The following is a 15,996-nucleotide window of genomic DNA, read 5'->3' as shown; positions in this document are numbered from 1 at the left end:
TTTTATTTTAGAAACAGCATCTCTCTCTGTCTCCCAGGCTAGAGTGCGGTGGTACAATCATGGCTCACTGCAACATTGACCTCCTGGGCTTAAGAGATCTTCCCACCTCAGCCTCCTGAGTCCTCAAGAGTACAAGCATAAATCCCTGTACATGGCTCCTATAATTTTTATTATTAAACATTGGGTAGTTGAATAGCTCTTAAGCAGCTAACAGTTGCCAGAAATCATTAAGCTATGATTTTCCTCATTGCAGATGCCGAGTGCACCTCATTAGAGCAATGTATGGGCACTGACTTATCAATAATGAGTCCAGCAGATGGTGTGGAATTTGGGTAATACTCAGGCTGTTTTCAGATAAATGAAGCGAGGCTAGTTGGATACATTTTTACCTTTGTAATCTGCCATCAAAATCATTTAGTAAGTACATTTTATGATGCACAGAATACCATAATAAGGTATCCTGGCTTTACAAAAAAATTAGCAAGTCTAAAATACAACAAGCAGTAATGACACAGATGTCCCAAGCATCCCCTAAACATATGTAAGTTATTAGTATACCATGCTAGATTCAGGGAAAGGGTTTGCTAAATGCTAGTTATGATCAACAGAGACAGATCGGTTCAGCAAAATACCAGCGAAGGGCTCTAGTCAGTTTACTGACAGTTACAGATGTTTGTTAAACCACTTAGCAGTGGCAGGCATGGTGGCTCACGTGTAATCCCACCACTTTGGGAGGTTGAGGTAGGAAGATTGCTTGAGACCATCCTGAGCAACATAGTGAGACCCCCACCTCTCTCTCTCTCTCTCTATATATATATATAAATATATATATATATGTGTGTGTGTGTGTGTGTGTGTGTATATATGTGTGTGTGTATATATGTATATTAACCAGGCATGGTGGCAGGCTTGTAGTCCCAGCTACTCAGGAGGCTGAGGTGGGAGAATCACTTGAACCCAGGAAATCGAGGCTTTGGTGAGCCATGCTCATTCCACTGCACTCCAGCTTGGGCGACAGAGTTAGACCCTGTCTCCAAACAACAACAACACAGAACGGTGTTCAGCCCCTACTGTGTTCTTGGGCACACAAGGAAGGATTGATGTCGTTCGTTTCCCATATGACTTACATACGGTCTAACTGAAGGAATTAGACTAACATTCAAGAAATAATGATAACCAGTATTTAAAATTGTGGTAACAACTCTAAACATAATTGATTTATTCAACTTATTGTTAGGCTCAACCAATGCTAGATGAGTTAGGTATGACTCTTGCCTCAAAGAGCTAATTTTAATCAGGTAAACAGACACATAATGAAGTAACTCTAATAGAATTTAGCGAGTGCTGTTGAGAATTTAGAGGGCTCCTTTCTTCAGGAATTCAGAGTCACCGCTATTTTGTTAGCTATTTGTAGTATTCCCAATATACAAATTATTATCATTTGGAAGTGACTTATTTTTTTTCAGTATCCTTAAGGATATTATAGGTGAAAAAACATTGCCAAAATCTATAGTTACTGACAGAAAAAGGACGATACAAATTTATGGTGCCCAGATTTGACCTCTGACTAAATAATTTCGAGTATTTTTATTTTAGGTAGCCATATGGTACATTTATGAAGACAGGTCAAATATGTATCTTCAGGTTTCTTAGCAGGAAAAGAGAAGCAAACATTCCACCTACCCAATTTATAGTTTTCTATCAATACAAACAGATTGGCTACTGCTCAGAAGAAACTCAGCTACTCCAGATGTAGAAATCTCAAAAAGGAAACTTTGTAGGTATTGTGGGAAGGGTGTTAGCCAACCTTTATGAACACAATTTTGATCTTTTTGTGTCTCTCTGTTGTAGGGCCCTGAAATGCTAGCTGATGAGTATCTCCAAAGGATAATTAAGATGGTACAGTTCCATGAAGGGCCAGGTATGCAGGGCTGAACCCGGGGTAATATTTAGAACAGCTAGAGGAATGGATAGATTCCATGACCCAAGGCAATACTCCAAAAATCCTCTTTCTCACAACTGGATTTTTTTTTTCAAGATGTTTGGGTAAGAAAGAGCACGTGATTATAATCTAGGTAAGGAGTTAGAAGGCAAAGTGTCTATATAGCAGATTAGGTGGCAATTTAGGGGACAAGAAAACGTTTCATTTATTTTAAAAATCGCATCACCATCGCAATGCCCATGTCTGCCTGGATGGTCACCTGACTATGGCCCAGGAAGGCTCCAGGGAATTCTGCCACTTTGTGTACCAGCTAGTGTTAGTAATATCTGTAGTAGCAACATGTATGAATGCCTGCCTCTTAGCACCTTTACCAGCACTGAGTATTTTAATTTTTAAATGTTTGCCATCCCAGTGAGTGAAAAAGGGAAATATATTTTTAAGTGTGTATTTCTTTAGCTAATAATGATGTTGGATATTTTCCATGTGCTTTGACTATTTTTCTATTTGGAGTCTTACTGTTTTTTTCTTATCAATTTGCACGGGCTGTCTATATATTAAGCCTGTTCATCCCTATTAACCTGGATCTTGAGTCACTCCTTAGTGGAAATATAAAGCGGCCAGCGGAATCCAGGACCAGTTTTGGAAAGTGTGGTGGGTCTAGTTGATTTAAAGCACCATAATGTGGCCAGGCGCAGTGGCTCACACCTGTAATCCCAGCACTTTAGAAGGCTGAAGTTGGCAGATCACCTGAGGCCAGGAGTTGGAGACCAGCTTGGCCAATATGGTGAAACCCTGTCTCTACTAAAAATACAAAAATTAGCTGGGTTTGGTGGTGCATGCTTGTAGTCCCAGCTACTCAGGAGGCTGAGGCTGAGGCAGGAGAATCGCTTGAACCTGGGAGGTGGAGGTTGCAATGAGCTGAGATCATGCCACTGCTCTCCAGCCTGGGCAACAGAGCAAGACTCCATATTAAAAAAAAAAAAGTAAGAAGTACCATAATGCTATGATGCTTTAGGCTAGTATCAAAAGCTTTTACTTGTAATTCATTTTTAAACCTATCCTTACTCCCCAAAAAACTAGCAGCAGACAATGTATGCTGCTTTAGTAATAATTTTGGTGTGAGGGAGTAGGGGAGAAGAAATGGGGACCACAAAACAACATGTAACTGTAGCACATAATTTGAAATTGTTGAAAAAATGAATTCAGAATTCCATTTCCTATCATAGTTTGCAAAGAGGACATTTCAGTTTGACATTACATAAGTATATGCTTCTGTATGCGTGTGTCTATGTGTATTTTGTAGTTTTGTAACAAATCACTTTCCTTAGCCACTAGGGGAAAAAAAAGTGTGAAGATTTCAATGACTAAGCTCAGCTATAATACTTTTCTTAAATTAAGAAACATTGAGGTATAAAATTTACATATAGTGAAATGCACAAATCTTTGTTACTGAGTTTGGCGAGTTTTGATAAATGCATACATCTACATTGGCTATACCTCCAAGATATAGGATGTTATCTTCACCTCAGAAAGTTCCCTGGTGCCCCTTCCTAGTCAGTCTGCCACTTCTAGTAAAAAATGATCAGATTCCATTACCATAGACAAGTTTGCCTCTTTCAGAACTTCATATACGCATATGCATTAGATAATATATATGTACTCTTTAGTGTCCGGCTCCTGTCACTCAGCCTTATGCTTCTGAGACTTACCCATGTTGTCGTATGCAACCCTATCTGTGGGTTGCTCCCTTCTGTTGGCAAATAATATTCCATTGTTCCCTTGTATGAATGATCTTCACTTTGTTGATCCAGCTTCCAGCTGATGGACATCTGAGCTGCATCTAATTTTTATTTATTTTTATTTTTTTAAAAATTTTATTATTATTATTTTTTGAGATGGAGTCTCGGTCTGTCGCCCAGGCTGGAGTGCAGTGGTGCGATCTCAGCTCACTGCAACCTCTCCCTCCCTGGTTCAAGCGATTCTCATGTCTCAGCCTCCTGAGTAGCTGGGATTACAGGCACACGCCACCATGACTGGCCAGCTTTTGTATTTTTAGTAGAGACAGGGTGTTGTCATTTTGGCCAGGCTAGTCTCCAGGTCCTGACCTCAGATGATCCACCCACCTTGGCCTCCTGAAGTGCTGAAATTACGGACGTGAGCCACTGCACTCAGCCCTAATTTTTATTTTTGTAAATAAAATGGTCATGAGCATTTTGTGGCTATAGGCTTTAATTTCTGATGGATAAATACCTAAGAGTGAAATTTCTGGGTCGTAGGATAGACATGTGTTTAATGTTTAGGAAACTTCCACGGTTTCCCGAAGTGGCTGTGCTATTTATACTCCCTCCTGAGCTATGTTAGAGTTCTAATTAGTCTACATTTTCACCAACATTTGGTGTGAACAACCTTCGTACCCACATTTTGGTAGGTATGAAATGGTATCTCATTACAGTGTTAATTGACCTTCCTCTGATGATTAATGATATTGAATACTTCTTCATGAGCTTCTTGGCCATTTGCATATCTTCACTTACAAAGTATTTGTTTAAGACTTTTGTCCATTTCACAAAAAAAAAACCCCAAACTGTATTGTCTTTTCTAAGTTGTAGGAAGTCTTTATATATTCTCGATACAAGTCCTTTGTCTGATACACGTTTTGGAAGAATTTTCTCCAAGATTGTGGCTTGCCTAGAAATTTTGTGCTTTTGATGAACAGGCATTTTTACTTTTAATAAAGTGCATTTAATCAGTTTTTTGTTTTTGTTTTTGTTTTTTTTTTTTTACAGTTAGTGCTTTCTGTATCCTAAGAAATCTTTGTCGTCTCAGTATCAGAAGATATTCTCTTGCTCACTCTAGAAACTTTGTAATTTAGCTTTTATACTCACATCTGTGATCCCTGTCAGAGTCACTCTTGTGTATGGTGTGAGGTAGCAGCTGGGGTGCACTTATTTCGCTGTGAATATTCATCTGCTCTATAAAGACTTGCCTTTCCTCGTTGAATTGTTTTGTCACCCTTTTTGAAAGTCATCTTGTCAAATGTTTGTGTCATAACTGTGCTCATTATTCTATTTCATTAATCTATTTGCCTATTCTTTTGCCAACACCAGCCTGCCTCGGCCTCCCAAAATGCTGGGATTACAGGCATGAGCCACTGCGCCCTGCCTGCACTGTCTTAATTACTGTAGCTTTGTAATAAATCTTGAAGTCAAGTGGAGTATCATACTTTAACTTGAAATCCTCCTTTAATAAACTATAAAGCTTCAGACATCTATCCTACTTCCCAAATCAGAGATACCATAAAGTATCTATGGGTGTGCACCACCAGCCATTTATTGTCATATTGAGCTGTGAGCGCCGTGAACGTCATGAAGTCCCTTTTGCTGTGAATTTATTACGAGCACATACTTTTGAACATCTCCCACTCCACAATTATCTCCAAACTTGTTTCAAGAAAAAACTTTCTAGTATGGTGTTCTGGATTTAGAAAAAGGAGAAAAATGAGATTAAAAAAAGAAGAGGAGAATGAAAATGAGTTTATACTTTACAGCTTTTACGCCCCAGGTATAGGTGGGGATTGTGCACTCTGGAGTCACTCTCTCCTTGCTCTGACAAGAGAGTTAGGGCAAGTTACTTAAACTCTGCAAGCCTCACTTTCCTTATCTGTAAAATGGGGATAAAATATTGAGCACTTAAGAAATGTCCTTGTGACTCCCACGGCCAGAAAAAAAAAAAAAAAAAACACAAAGGAATTTTGAGGCTTTCCTCTATAGCTGTATTAATCCAGATGGTGCTGAATGGGAGGAGGGACAGACGGGAATACGCACACCCGAAGCGCAGATGAGCTCTCAGATTGGATCGAGCGAGTCATCCACGAAGTGCTTGTACATTTTCACCTGTGACTCAATGCGAACTTTCTCTAGGGATGTCCCTATGAGCAAGATCATCTGTCCTGGGCAAAGGATTCTGGCACTGGTTTTCCTCAGGGGCCCTTTTTACAAAGATTCCCAGGGAAATGGGGGAGAGAAAGGGAGGAAAATTCGTTGGGGTAAAGGTATTTTCCCAAACCGTCAGAGCGTGTGAGCCTCTTCAGGCAGACCCGATCTCACCCTGGGGGTGGAGTGCGCTCCTCTCCTCTTCCCTCCTTCCCCACCCTGCCCTGGCACCCGGTGCCACCCCTGCCTCGTCCCCATCTTTATTATGTTGCCCCAGGCTGCCTCACACCATGCTCGGTTTATTTTCTAATTATTTTCTCCTGCTGCCAACTTTAGCCAGCCCTGTAGATATGATATCTGGTGATTCTGGGGGACTTAGAGAGGCATTTATTTATTTTCTTATTTATATGAGCTACATTAGTTGGGAGTTCTCCTTTTGGAACTAGTGAGGTCTAGCTTGTCCACTGTGAGGATCTCTGGGGCGGCGGGCACCATCCCAGGCTCTCCTGCAGGAGGGAGGCAGCTCCCTGAGCCTCGCCCCGCCTCTCAGTGGAAGGACTGTCCTGGATTAGGGATGCCTGACTCTTTCTGGGCCACTTCACATCCTCCTCATTGTTCCGCAGAGGCACTTGTGCCAGATAAGAAGTCTCCTTTTGGGCAGATTCCTGTGATTGAGGGGAGGTTGTGGGGGGCCTGGGGGCTGGAAGCAAAGTCCTCCCACATGATGAGTTCTTATCTGCAGCCATGCTCTGGGCCCTTCCCAGGGTGCATCTTGGAGGGCTACTTGCACTGTGTCCGCGGGTTTGCTCCCCCGTTTTCATACCTATAGAGTTTCTGCCCTTTGTAGTGCTCTCACTGGGCTCCCCCTTGTGGACCTGACTAGTTGGAAGAAACCAAGCACACGGGGGAGAAGATGTCTTTTCTCTTTCAGATCTGATGTTTAAGAAATGTATGCTGAGTGTAAAGAATATTACTGGGAACAGACCCAACCAATTCAGGCCAGGGTTGGCTAGCAGAAGCCTGGAGAAGATTCCCTAAGACTGATGGGGATCCGATCAGCCTGGGAGAGTTCTGTTCTCAGGGTTTTATCTTGGACTTTCATCTGGCCAATGAGATCTGAAGCCTCTTTTGCAGCTCCAGAGGACAGAGGGCAGACCAGTTCCACTCTGAGACTCTGTCAATCAAACGGATGGGATAATCACTCGTCCCTCCAGTCAAGTTTGCAAGTCTAAATTTCTAGCTTACCTGAAGTTGTTCTGCTCCTGCATGGTGAACTGAGACAATGTGTCCTAAGCCAGTTGCCTGCCATTCTGTGGACCTTCCATGTGTTTCCACTCCTTACTCGAGCCGTCTTCTGTGAAAGTGAGCACTTAGGCACTGACCATTCCCTCTGTTGGTGCAGCCCAGCCCCCTGCCCTTCTGACTCTCCATCTTTCTAACATGGAGGGGAGTGCTGGGATTTTGTGAGGTACTTAATGGTTATCTCCCCAGAATATAGGCTCGGCATTGAGGGCATAGAAGAGTTCCTTCCAGATGAGGAACACATCTTAGGAAGTGACTTGAATTCTCTCAACTTCTCTGGGTTTAGTGCTGAGTGAAGACCCCATGGCACAGAGAGGGTTTGGAGCTTTAGGGTAAAGCACTGATGGAAGAAAGGAATTCTACCGCGTACTGGTGTGTCTATGAGCTCTCCCACTTATGGTCTACTTAGGGATTCTACCACTGTACCCTACTTAGTGATTCTACTACTTAGGGACCTGCCACTTGTGTGTACTGCCACTTATGGGTCCACTGCGTGGCCGTGGGTAAATAAGCTTCCTTCTTCCCTGCTCCCATAAGGCCTTTCGCCAGGAACCCTTCATTATAGTTCTCGGTTGTTTGATGGGAGAAAGAGAGATGTTGTTTCTCTAGGGAACTTTGGAAGGTGTGACTTGGAGGTGGATGCTAGAACTTCTGCCGGAAGTTGGAGCTCCAGACCCTCCTCTTCCCCAGGTTCAGTTGCTTTGTTACCCACTCTTCCCCTCAAACTCTGCCCACCTCTCAAGAAGAGAATGATTACTCACAAAGACAAACCAGGCACAGAAATAGCCAACCTATTTGTGGCTTAAATGCAAGCAGTTTTATTTTTACAGTGAGTTGCTGTATTTTCTCTAAGGATAAATCATTATCTACCACAAATGTGACTCCAGCTCCATCTGCGATAGTTCCTGCTTTGTTAGTGATGCCAATTAGTCACCAAACAACTGGGGCCTTCCGCCACCCACTCAAGCTGGGGGCAAAGAGAGCCACCTGTTTCAGACTCCCCTGGCCGGCCACCACCCTCTTTGGAGACTCTCCCCCTACCTAGAAGCCATCGGGCCACCCTGGCTTCCTGGTGGCTTGCTCTTCAGTCACCTTGTGACCATTATCAATTTCCAAATTGTGCAGCTTGTTGTCCTCTGCCCATGTGGACAGACTTCTGTTAGGCACTGGAAAAAGCAAACTGGTGAGGCCCTCTGTTCTGTTGACTTACATAATGACGTTGGAGTCCTCCTTCTAGTTGGTCACTCTGCGCAGGGTTTCACAGCACCCATAGGGACAGGGTGAAATGTTCATAACAGCTGGACAGTCCCTGATCTGAGAAGCAACGAATGTGGAGCAGAGAGGATCCCTCGGTCCCATCCCATCTCCTTCATCTCTCGTTTCCTTCGGGATCAATTCCTCCCCTGCTGGGATTGGAACCTTCCTGGGCAGCCTGTAATTTTTCCCTAATCACGTTTTCTTCTGTGGGTCTGATCCTTTCCCACCAGGTGCTCCTTCTTTTCTGCCTGGCAGTTTGCTTTAGATGGTGCCTGTTTCCTTTCTAGTTTCTGACCATCCTCTGGGAAACTAAAGTTCTCCAGGAGGCTGAACTTCTTCTTCCTTGGAACATCAGAACCAGGTAATGAGAACACCTTTCCAACTTCAGGACTGAGTTCACCTGGTCTGTTGATTTGCTGCTCAGCACTGCCTACCTAGTAGATGCCTGCTGGCTTCGGGGAAGCTCTCTTCTCTCGCCTTTCTTCTTCCCACTGGGAGGACTGAGCTGCTGGTCAGGCTTCCCACAAGAGTAGTTTGGCTCTGCCCTGGGACTGTGGTCTTACTGCTTATGAAAACAGTCGGAGGGAAACTTCATCTGTGGCTTCCTATGTCTGCTTTCCCACAGAGTCTGAAATTGCCTTCTTACCCCTTTTGATATAGTTGGTCCCTGGGGTCCCTTAATACTTTGGCACAGTAACTGTGAAGGAATCCCTCTGAACAAGAGAAAATGCTACCATGAATGAGGGGTGGGTCTTCAGGCTTGGGATCTCATGCTTGGCTACCTGAGGTCCAAGAGATCCAAAATTCTCAGCCTTTGGGGCTTCACATTGGGTTCTTTGAAACATGGGTAACATATGGATCATTTTTGGTTTTTAAAAGATAGAAAACCAAAAAATCTAATCAAACAACAACAACAAAAAAGCAGAACAGGGATCGAGGAAGCTCTCATGTTCCCGACTGCATGGGTGAGAGTCTGCATCTGACAGAAACAGCTGCTCCCAGGAGGAGTCCCCGGACCAGGCTGGGAAGCAGTCTGGGCATGGCCAATGGTGCAGACCCCTGCCTCTACCCCTGAACACACTCCTTGGTTTGCTTGCTTTTCATTACACCCTATGAGTCTTACATACTACACTGAGCAGGATACTCTCCGAAACTGGGTTGCGAGAAGGGAACAAATCCTTAACTATCTAGCCACGTGTCTCTCGCATGTCTCTCTGGGTCTATACATAGACTCATCTCATCATTACAATGTTTTGAGTTAATGTTATTAGCTCCATTTTATAGGTGGGAAAACCAAGTCTTAGAGAACTGGGCAGAGGTCACATGACTTATTAGACGCTGAGCAGGGAACTTGAGCTGGTTCTATCTTTCCACTACACATGCAGTTTTGCCCTTCCATGTGGCATTTCTCCAGGTCATCTTTCTCTTTAGCCCTGCCTGGCCTTAGTGGTTCAAGGTGGTCCACCGCTTTGCATTATCACCAGCTCACACCCCGCTCTGGATTGGCGTGAAGATTTTCACTCGAGTGTGTCACTGAATGATGCCATTGGAAGCTTCTGCTGATAAGCGTGGGACCATCTGCTTGGCACATCTCAAATATTTTCAGCAGTGGGAGAGCAGCTCTAATTCCTTCAGAGATGAGAGGCTGCAGCCATCCTTCGAGATGTTGGGACCGGAGACCCTGCAGGCTGGCTGGGCATTGATGCCCCAGATGTGAAGAGGAAGCCAACCTGTGGCCACCTCTGACCCTTCCTGAGCAAATGACACCAGCGAGTCTGCTTCCCAGTTTTTCATTGCTTAGCTGTCCTTGACAACCAGAGTAAGATTTTCTCTCTTTAAAAATCTCTTTCTTGGGTAACTCTTTTCTGTGCTGGTTTTTCTTTCTTTCCTTTTTTTGTTTTTTCGGTGTGTTGGATGTTTGCCGTTGGTGTGTGTTGGCAAAACTTCTCTTTCCTCCTGCCTTTGTTTTGCAAAATTTACTTCTTTGCTGAGTTAACTGTTCCCAGACATTGTTTTTCAACTTCAGGGTTGAAACTTCTGCAGTAGCGTTTTCTTTTTTAACTCACTGCAGGGGAAAGAATCTTAGGATCAATTCATGGTTTGAATGGTGGACTTGGAGGTTTTCACGGTTGCTTAATGAAAGCTTATAAATGATAAAGAAGTTGAGGTTTGAAAGGGTTGTTACTGAATTTGATTCCTCTGGAGAAATCACTTGGCTGTCGGCTCTTGGGCATCACAGGGGCAAGCTGTATTGATTTTTCTTTGTGTTTCCTTAGTGGGCCCTGGCATCAGTATTAGCTTCTGTTGCTTTCGAAGTCATGTGCAGTCCTGTGGTGACAAGGTGTTTATTAAAAGGAATCTCCTGCTCAGACTGGATCTTTGGTATGAGCATCTTAGCAACACTTCCCAGCGAGGATACTTAGGAGTAATTTGGTGAGAGAATGTATAGTGTATTGTTAGATTGCTGTGGGTGCAGCAGTAAAAGGGTGGTAACAAGCTGGCCTCTAGCAGAGTGCCACGGCCTCGGCACCGTTGACATTTTGGGCCGGGTAATTGTTTACCACGTGGGCTGTCCGGTATATTGTACGGTGTTCAGCAGCATCTCTGGCCTCTACCAACTAGATACCAGTAGCACGCTCCTCTCCGTTGTGACAACCAAAACTATCTCCAGGCATGACAAACATCCCTTAGGGGACAAAATCACCTTCCCCGCTTTTAGACCAAGGCTCTAAATTGATCCAGTGGTATGTTTGGAAAGGGAGCAAGAAGTCTCTGCTTCTGCATGCAGATGGCCCTGGTGTGGGGAAGACGGGAATGATGCATTTAATACCAGGACAGATGTTCCTGCCCTGTACATTCCCATCAGAGCCCTTGCCTGCCATGGAAATTCCATCTCACAAATGGGTTTCTGTTTGTCCAGGTGACTGCACACGCACACAGGGAAGAATTTGCTCTTTTCTCTGGATCTGCACACCTAGAAAGTCCAGCCTAGGGTCAGGCTGTCTTTTAAGTTGCCTGGGAACAACAGGCAGTTTCAGATGGCCCACTCCTTCAACCTGAGTTCTGCTGGCTTTTTTATCTTTCCTTTTTTCTCCCTGCCTTTCTCCCCAGCCCCCTTTCCTTCTTCTAAGAGTGATGTGCTAGGCTGGGAATCTGGGGCCCTGGGAGGACTGTGCTCAACTGAATGGGAATGTGGAAGGCGTTGTTTGTTTCTGAGGTCTCTGGAGAACACTTGAGCAGCATAAATGTGTGGCATTTAGAACTCTCTGCCGACTCTGAGTCTCCTTGTTTTTTCTATCAGCTCCATCACCCATCTGCTGCTCTCACTTTCATTGAGAGGTAAATGCAGCCAGCAATCTCAAGTGGACCTGCCAGGACACAGGCTCTGCAAAGCCCACATCCTTACCCATCGATGGAAACCACCATGCTTGTTTTCCCCTGCTTGTTGATTCATTATCTCAGTTTGGCATTTCCATGAGATTCATACTGGCAAAGTGCTTTTAATCTCTAGCATTTCTTATACCTCAGCCTTTCAGAACTACATTAAAATGCCAGTATGTCAAGCAGTTAAGGCCCAGTGGGTTAATCTGCTTGATGGAGGGCTTGCTTCTCATGGTCAGTTTGACTGAAAGTGCAGCTCCCAGGCCAAGCAGCCGTAGGCACAAGCAGAATAGGCAGTGATCTCTGCACTGTACTTTGATCAATGTCAAAATCCCTCTTCTCAAAAGTCTCTTCAGGATTCAGATGCGATACTGCCTACAATTCTTTGAGTTTTGCAGGAAGGTGGTGGGTATTAAGTCCTACTTTCCACCATGGTCAGCCTGGCTTGTGGTGGCTTGTGTGAAGTGCTGGAGCCTGAATAGGCAAGGATCATCCCCATGGGGGCAGCCATGCCAGGGTGAGGGCAGTGGCAGTGGTGACATGGCAAGGGATGTCAGTGCTGAGCAGAGCAGGATATCTGCGTGGCCGGTACAGGGAACTGGTGCTGGGTGTTGGATCTCCTGCTGCATGAGGTCTGTGTCTCAGGGTGGGGGGCAGGGGCAGCACTGTTCCAACAGGAAGTAAAAGAGTCCAGCAAAGTGAGGAGGGCATCTGTGCAGGGCAGGGGAGGAGCAGTGGCAGACATAGGCAACCGTTCATAGGTGGGTTGATCAAATGAGTAAATGCATAGAGGGCCATGGAAGCCAGGTTTCTCAGAGAAGGGAGTTACAAATATGGAGAGGGAGAAAACTCAAATGAATTCACTGGCGGTGGGTTAAAATTAGAGATATTGGGGTCAATTCATGATTATATGTGTATATTTTATAAAGATATACAAAGATACCAAAATACAGCTGTAGGTGTGTGTATGTATGACTACACATAAATGTATCTATGTACGTATATTCCTTAGACCTACCCCTGAGAGGGCCTGGGAGCAGTGACAGCCTTCTAGCAATGAGCACATTTTACACCCAGATCTTGGCTTCTAAATATAATTATTTACTGAAAGGAACCAGGGCTCCTTGGAGAAATGGCTGATTCTAGGCACTGGTGCAGGGGACATACAAGCTATGGTAAAGTGTCCAGTTTTTTGTGCTGAAGGCTATTAGGCACACTGGAGGAAATGTGGACCAGTGGAGAAGGTTGGATTGACCCACTGAGGCTGCTGTGCCACCATGAGACACAGTTGGAGAGACCCAGGGCTGTTGGTTGTATGGGTCTGACATGCTGGGGAGATGTGTGAGCTAAAGCTGTGCATTTGGATTTCATCAACAAGTGGGGATGGTTGAAACGGTGGGATTGAGCAAGACCACCCAGGGAGAGTCTGTAGAGTAGGAAGGGAAAAGGGTCAAGAATGGAGCCTGCAGACTGGCCACATGGCAAAACCCTGTCTCTACTGAAAATACAAAAACATTTGTCAGGTGTTGTGGCGGGTGCCTGTAGTCCCAGCTACTCAGGAGGCTGAGGCAAGAGAATCACTTGAACCCGGGAGGCGGAGGCTGGAGTGAGCAGAGATGGCGCCACTGCACTCCAGCCTGGGCAACACAGTGAGATCCTGTCTCAAAAAAAAAAAAGAATGGAGCCCGGTGGAACTCCAATGTGCAAAGGGCAGTGTAAAAAGGGATCCACTGAAGGAGACAGAAGAAGAACTGCAGGAAGGCAAGAGGAGAGCCCGAGGGAAGAAATATGCTAGGCTCTAGCATCGTCTCAGAGACAGAGGCAAGGAGACGTGAAGTGGGGTTCCATAGCAACACTCAGGCATTGGGGAGGGGCTCGAGCCCCAGATCTTGTCTCACCCCCTTCTGGAGGACTTGTCTGAGAGCACTGCGCTGTTGAATGGATTGGCTCCTTTCTCTTATTTGTTCTGACAAAAGGATGTGCCTGAATTTCCCCCTCTGACATCAATTATTTTTACCCATAATGGTGAAGCATGGTGTCCTTCATCAATAGATGTATTTATTGATAATGGTGATAGCTAGGAGCCACTCTGTTTCACAGAAGAAAGTGACAACAGAGACAGTATTTCTGAAAACAACTCATTCCTGTGTGTTTGTGTTGTTTTGGTTATAGGTTTGGTATTGGGTAGATGGTGCTTTAATAAATAAAAATCCATTCTTTGATAAATAGATCCATCCTTTGATAAATTAAAAAATCCATCTTTTAAGGATTTTAATTACTGACAACCCAGTTGATAGTGTGGTTGCTTCTGATGACATAAAAGCCATTAATAAATGTTCCAAAAGTCTTAACAGCCCCATGAATGGGTGTGTGAACTTCACACACAGATGGACTGTTGACAATGAGCTGGTGTGTGTGTATGTTGGGTGGGGCAGGGGAGAGCTAGATATAGCGCCAATTTGGACCTGGGGCAATCCAGGCTTTGCTGCTGCCTTTGTTACTAAGTACGCAACCTTGGACTAGTCCTGAGTTAATTTCCTCACCTGGAAAAACAAGGGGGTGGTTTGCAGTATCTGCATGATTTTTTCAAGCTCTAAATCTTAATGATCAGCATTTAATGATCTAAATGGTCTTTATCAATAAGGAAGTGTTTTAAAGAAAACTCCAAGCAGCATCCTTTCATGTCTTTTATAAAATACTCCAGTTTCTGGGGAAAAACAATTTGTGACATATAACATATAATGAATTGCCATATTTACAAATGTTTCTTGCAATTCAATAAAAGAAATGAGCATAGAGTTTGAAAAAACAATCCATCGAAAAATACAAGTAACTGTTAACCTAAAAGAATGTCCAACCTCATTAGGAATCAAATAAATGCAAATTAAAACAAGGTATCTCTTATCACCTATCAAATTTGGGAATTTAAGAAACTGAAGATGTTGTAGAAAAAGAAACACATATGCTGTTTAAAAAATTTATATACTGTTGATGTTGGTATTAATACAATTGGCATGGTTATTTTGGATGACAGTTTGTTAATACACATTTAAATCTTGAAGAATGTTTATACCCTTTGGTCTAGCAATTCCACTTTTAGAAATATGTCCTAGGGGAATAATTAGAGATATGCACAAAATTTGCATCCATGTAAATTCATGACATGCTTTGTTTTTAAAAATAGCGGTGAAAAATCAGAAGCAAATGATATGTCCAAGGCTAGGGGATTACTAAAAATAAATAATGAAAACTGGGCACAGTGGCTCACTCCTGTAATCCCAGCACTGTGGGAGGCCAAGGCAGGAGAATCAGTTGAGTCCAAGAGTTCGAGACCATCCTGGGCAACATGGCAAAACCCTGTCTCTACAAAAAATACGTAAAAATTAGCTGGCATGGTGGCGTGTGCCTCTAGTCCCAGCTACCTGGGAGGCTCACTTAAGCCCAGGAGATTGAGGCTGCAGTGAGCTGTGATCTCGCCGTTGCACTCCAGCCTGGCTGACAGAGTGAGACCCTGTCTCAAAATTATAAATAAATAAATAAATAAATCATGATACCTTCAGTTAGTGATATTAAAGTCATACTTTAAGAGTATATACTGACGTGAGAAAGTGTTTACAATATGATATTGAGTGAAAAAAAGGTAGAAAGGATACCAAAACATTATAAAAATGTAATCTCAATTTTAAAAAAGAGTGTGTATAAGACATTGGACAAAGACTAATGGAATATCCTAAATGTTGAATCAGGTTAATTTTTTAATAGTAGTTGTATGTGTGGATTTTCTGAATTGTCTTCAATGAGCATATGCTGTTTTAAAATTAGGAGAAAGGCGATAAACGTTTAAAAGAAAATACTCCCATTTTGTGTTAAGATTAAAGAGGCTATAAAATGAGCCCTGTTGGGACTGTAACTGCTTAAACGTCTCTTTGCCCACTGCCCAGACAGAGCCGATTTATCAAGACAGAGGAATTGCAATAGAGAAAGAGTTTAATTCATGCAGAGCCAGCTAAACGAGAGACCAGAGTTTTACTACTCAAATCAGTCTCCCTGAAAATCCAGAGACTGGGTTTTTTTTGTTTGTTTGTTTCTTTGTTTTTTTGAGACAGAGTCTCGCTCTGTCGCCCAGGCTGGAGTGCAGTGGCCGGATCTCAGCTCACTGCAAGCTCCGTCTCCCGGGTTCAC

At 43.7% G+C, this 15,996-nt stretch overlaps 1 protein-coding gene across 1 annotated transcript in view; it reads left to right on the top strand.

Moving 5' to 3' along the window:
* The first annotated feature begins 10,040 nt into the window (after positions 1 to 10,040).
* The window catches only part of MAS1 (MAS1 proto-oncogene, G protein-coupled receptor), a 16,781-nt gene continuing 10,825 nt past the window's right edge, over positions 10,041 to 15,996 (top strand). The window contains exon 1 of the mRNA XM_011934996.1: positions 10,041 to 10,202. The gene's annotated coding sequence lies outside the window, so the exon portion shown is untranslated. The remainder of the gene's footprint in view (positions 10,203 to 15,996) is intronic.

The sequence above is a fragment of the Colobus angolensis genome, unplaced genomic scaffold, assembly GCF_000951035.1.
Source record: "Colobus angolensis palliatus isolate OR3802 unplaced genomic scaffold, Cang.pa_1.0 Scaffold14, whole genome shotgun sequence".
NCBI lineage: Eukaryota > Metazoa > Chordata > Mammalia > Primates > Cercopithecidae > Colobus > Colobus angolensis.
The sequence above is the reverse complement of the archived record's forward strand: the minus strand, read 5'-3'. Positions and strand labels throughout refer to the sequence as shown.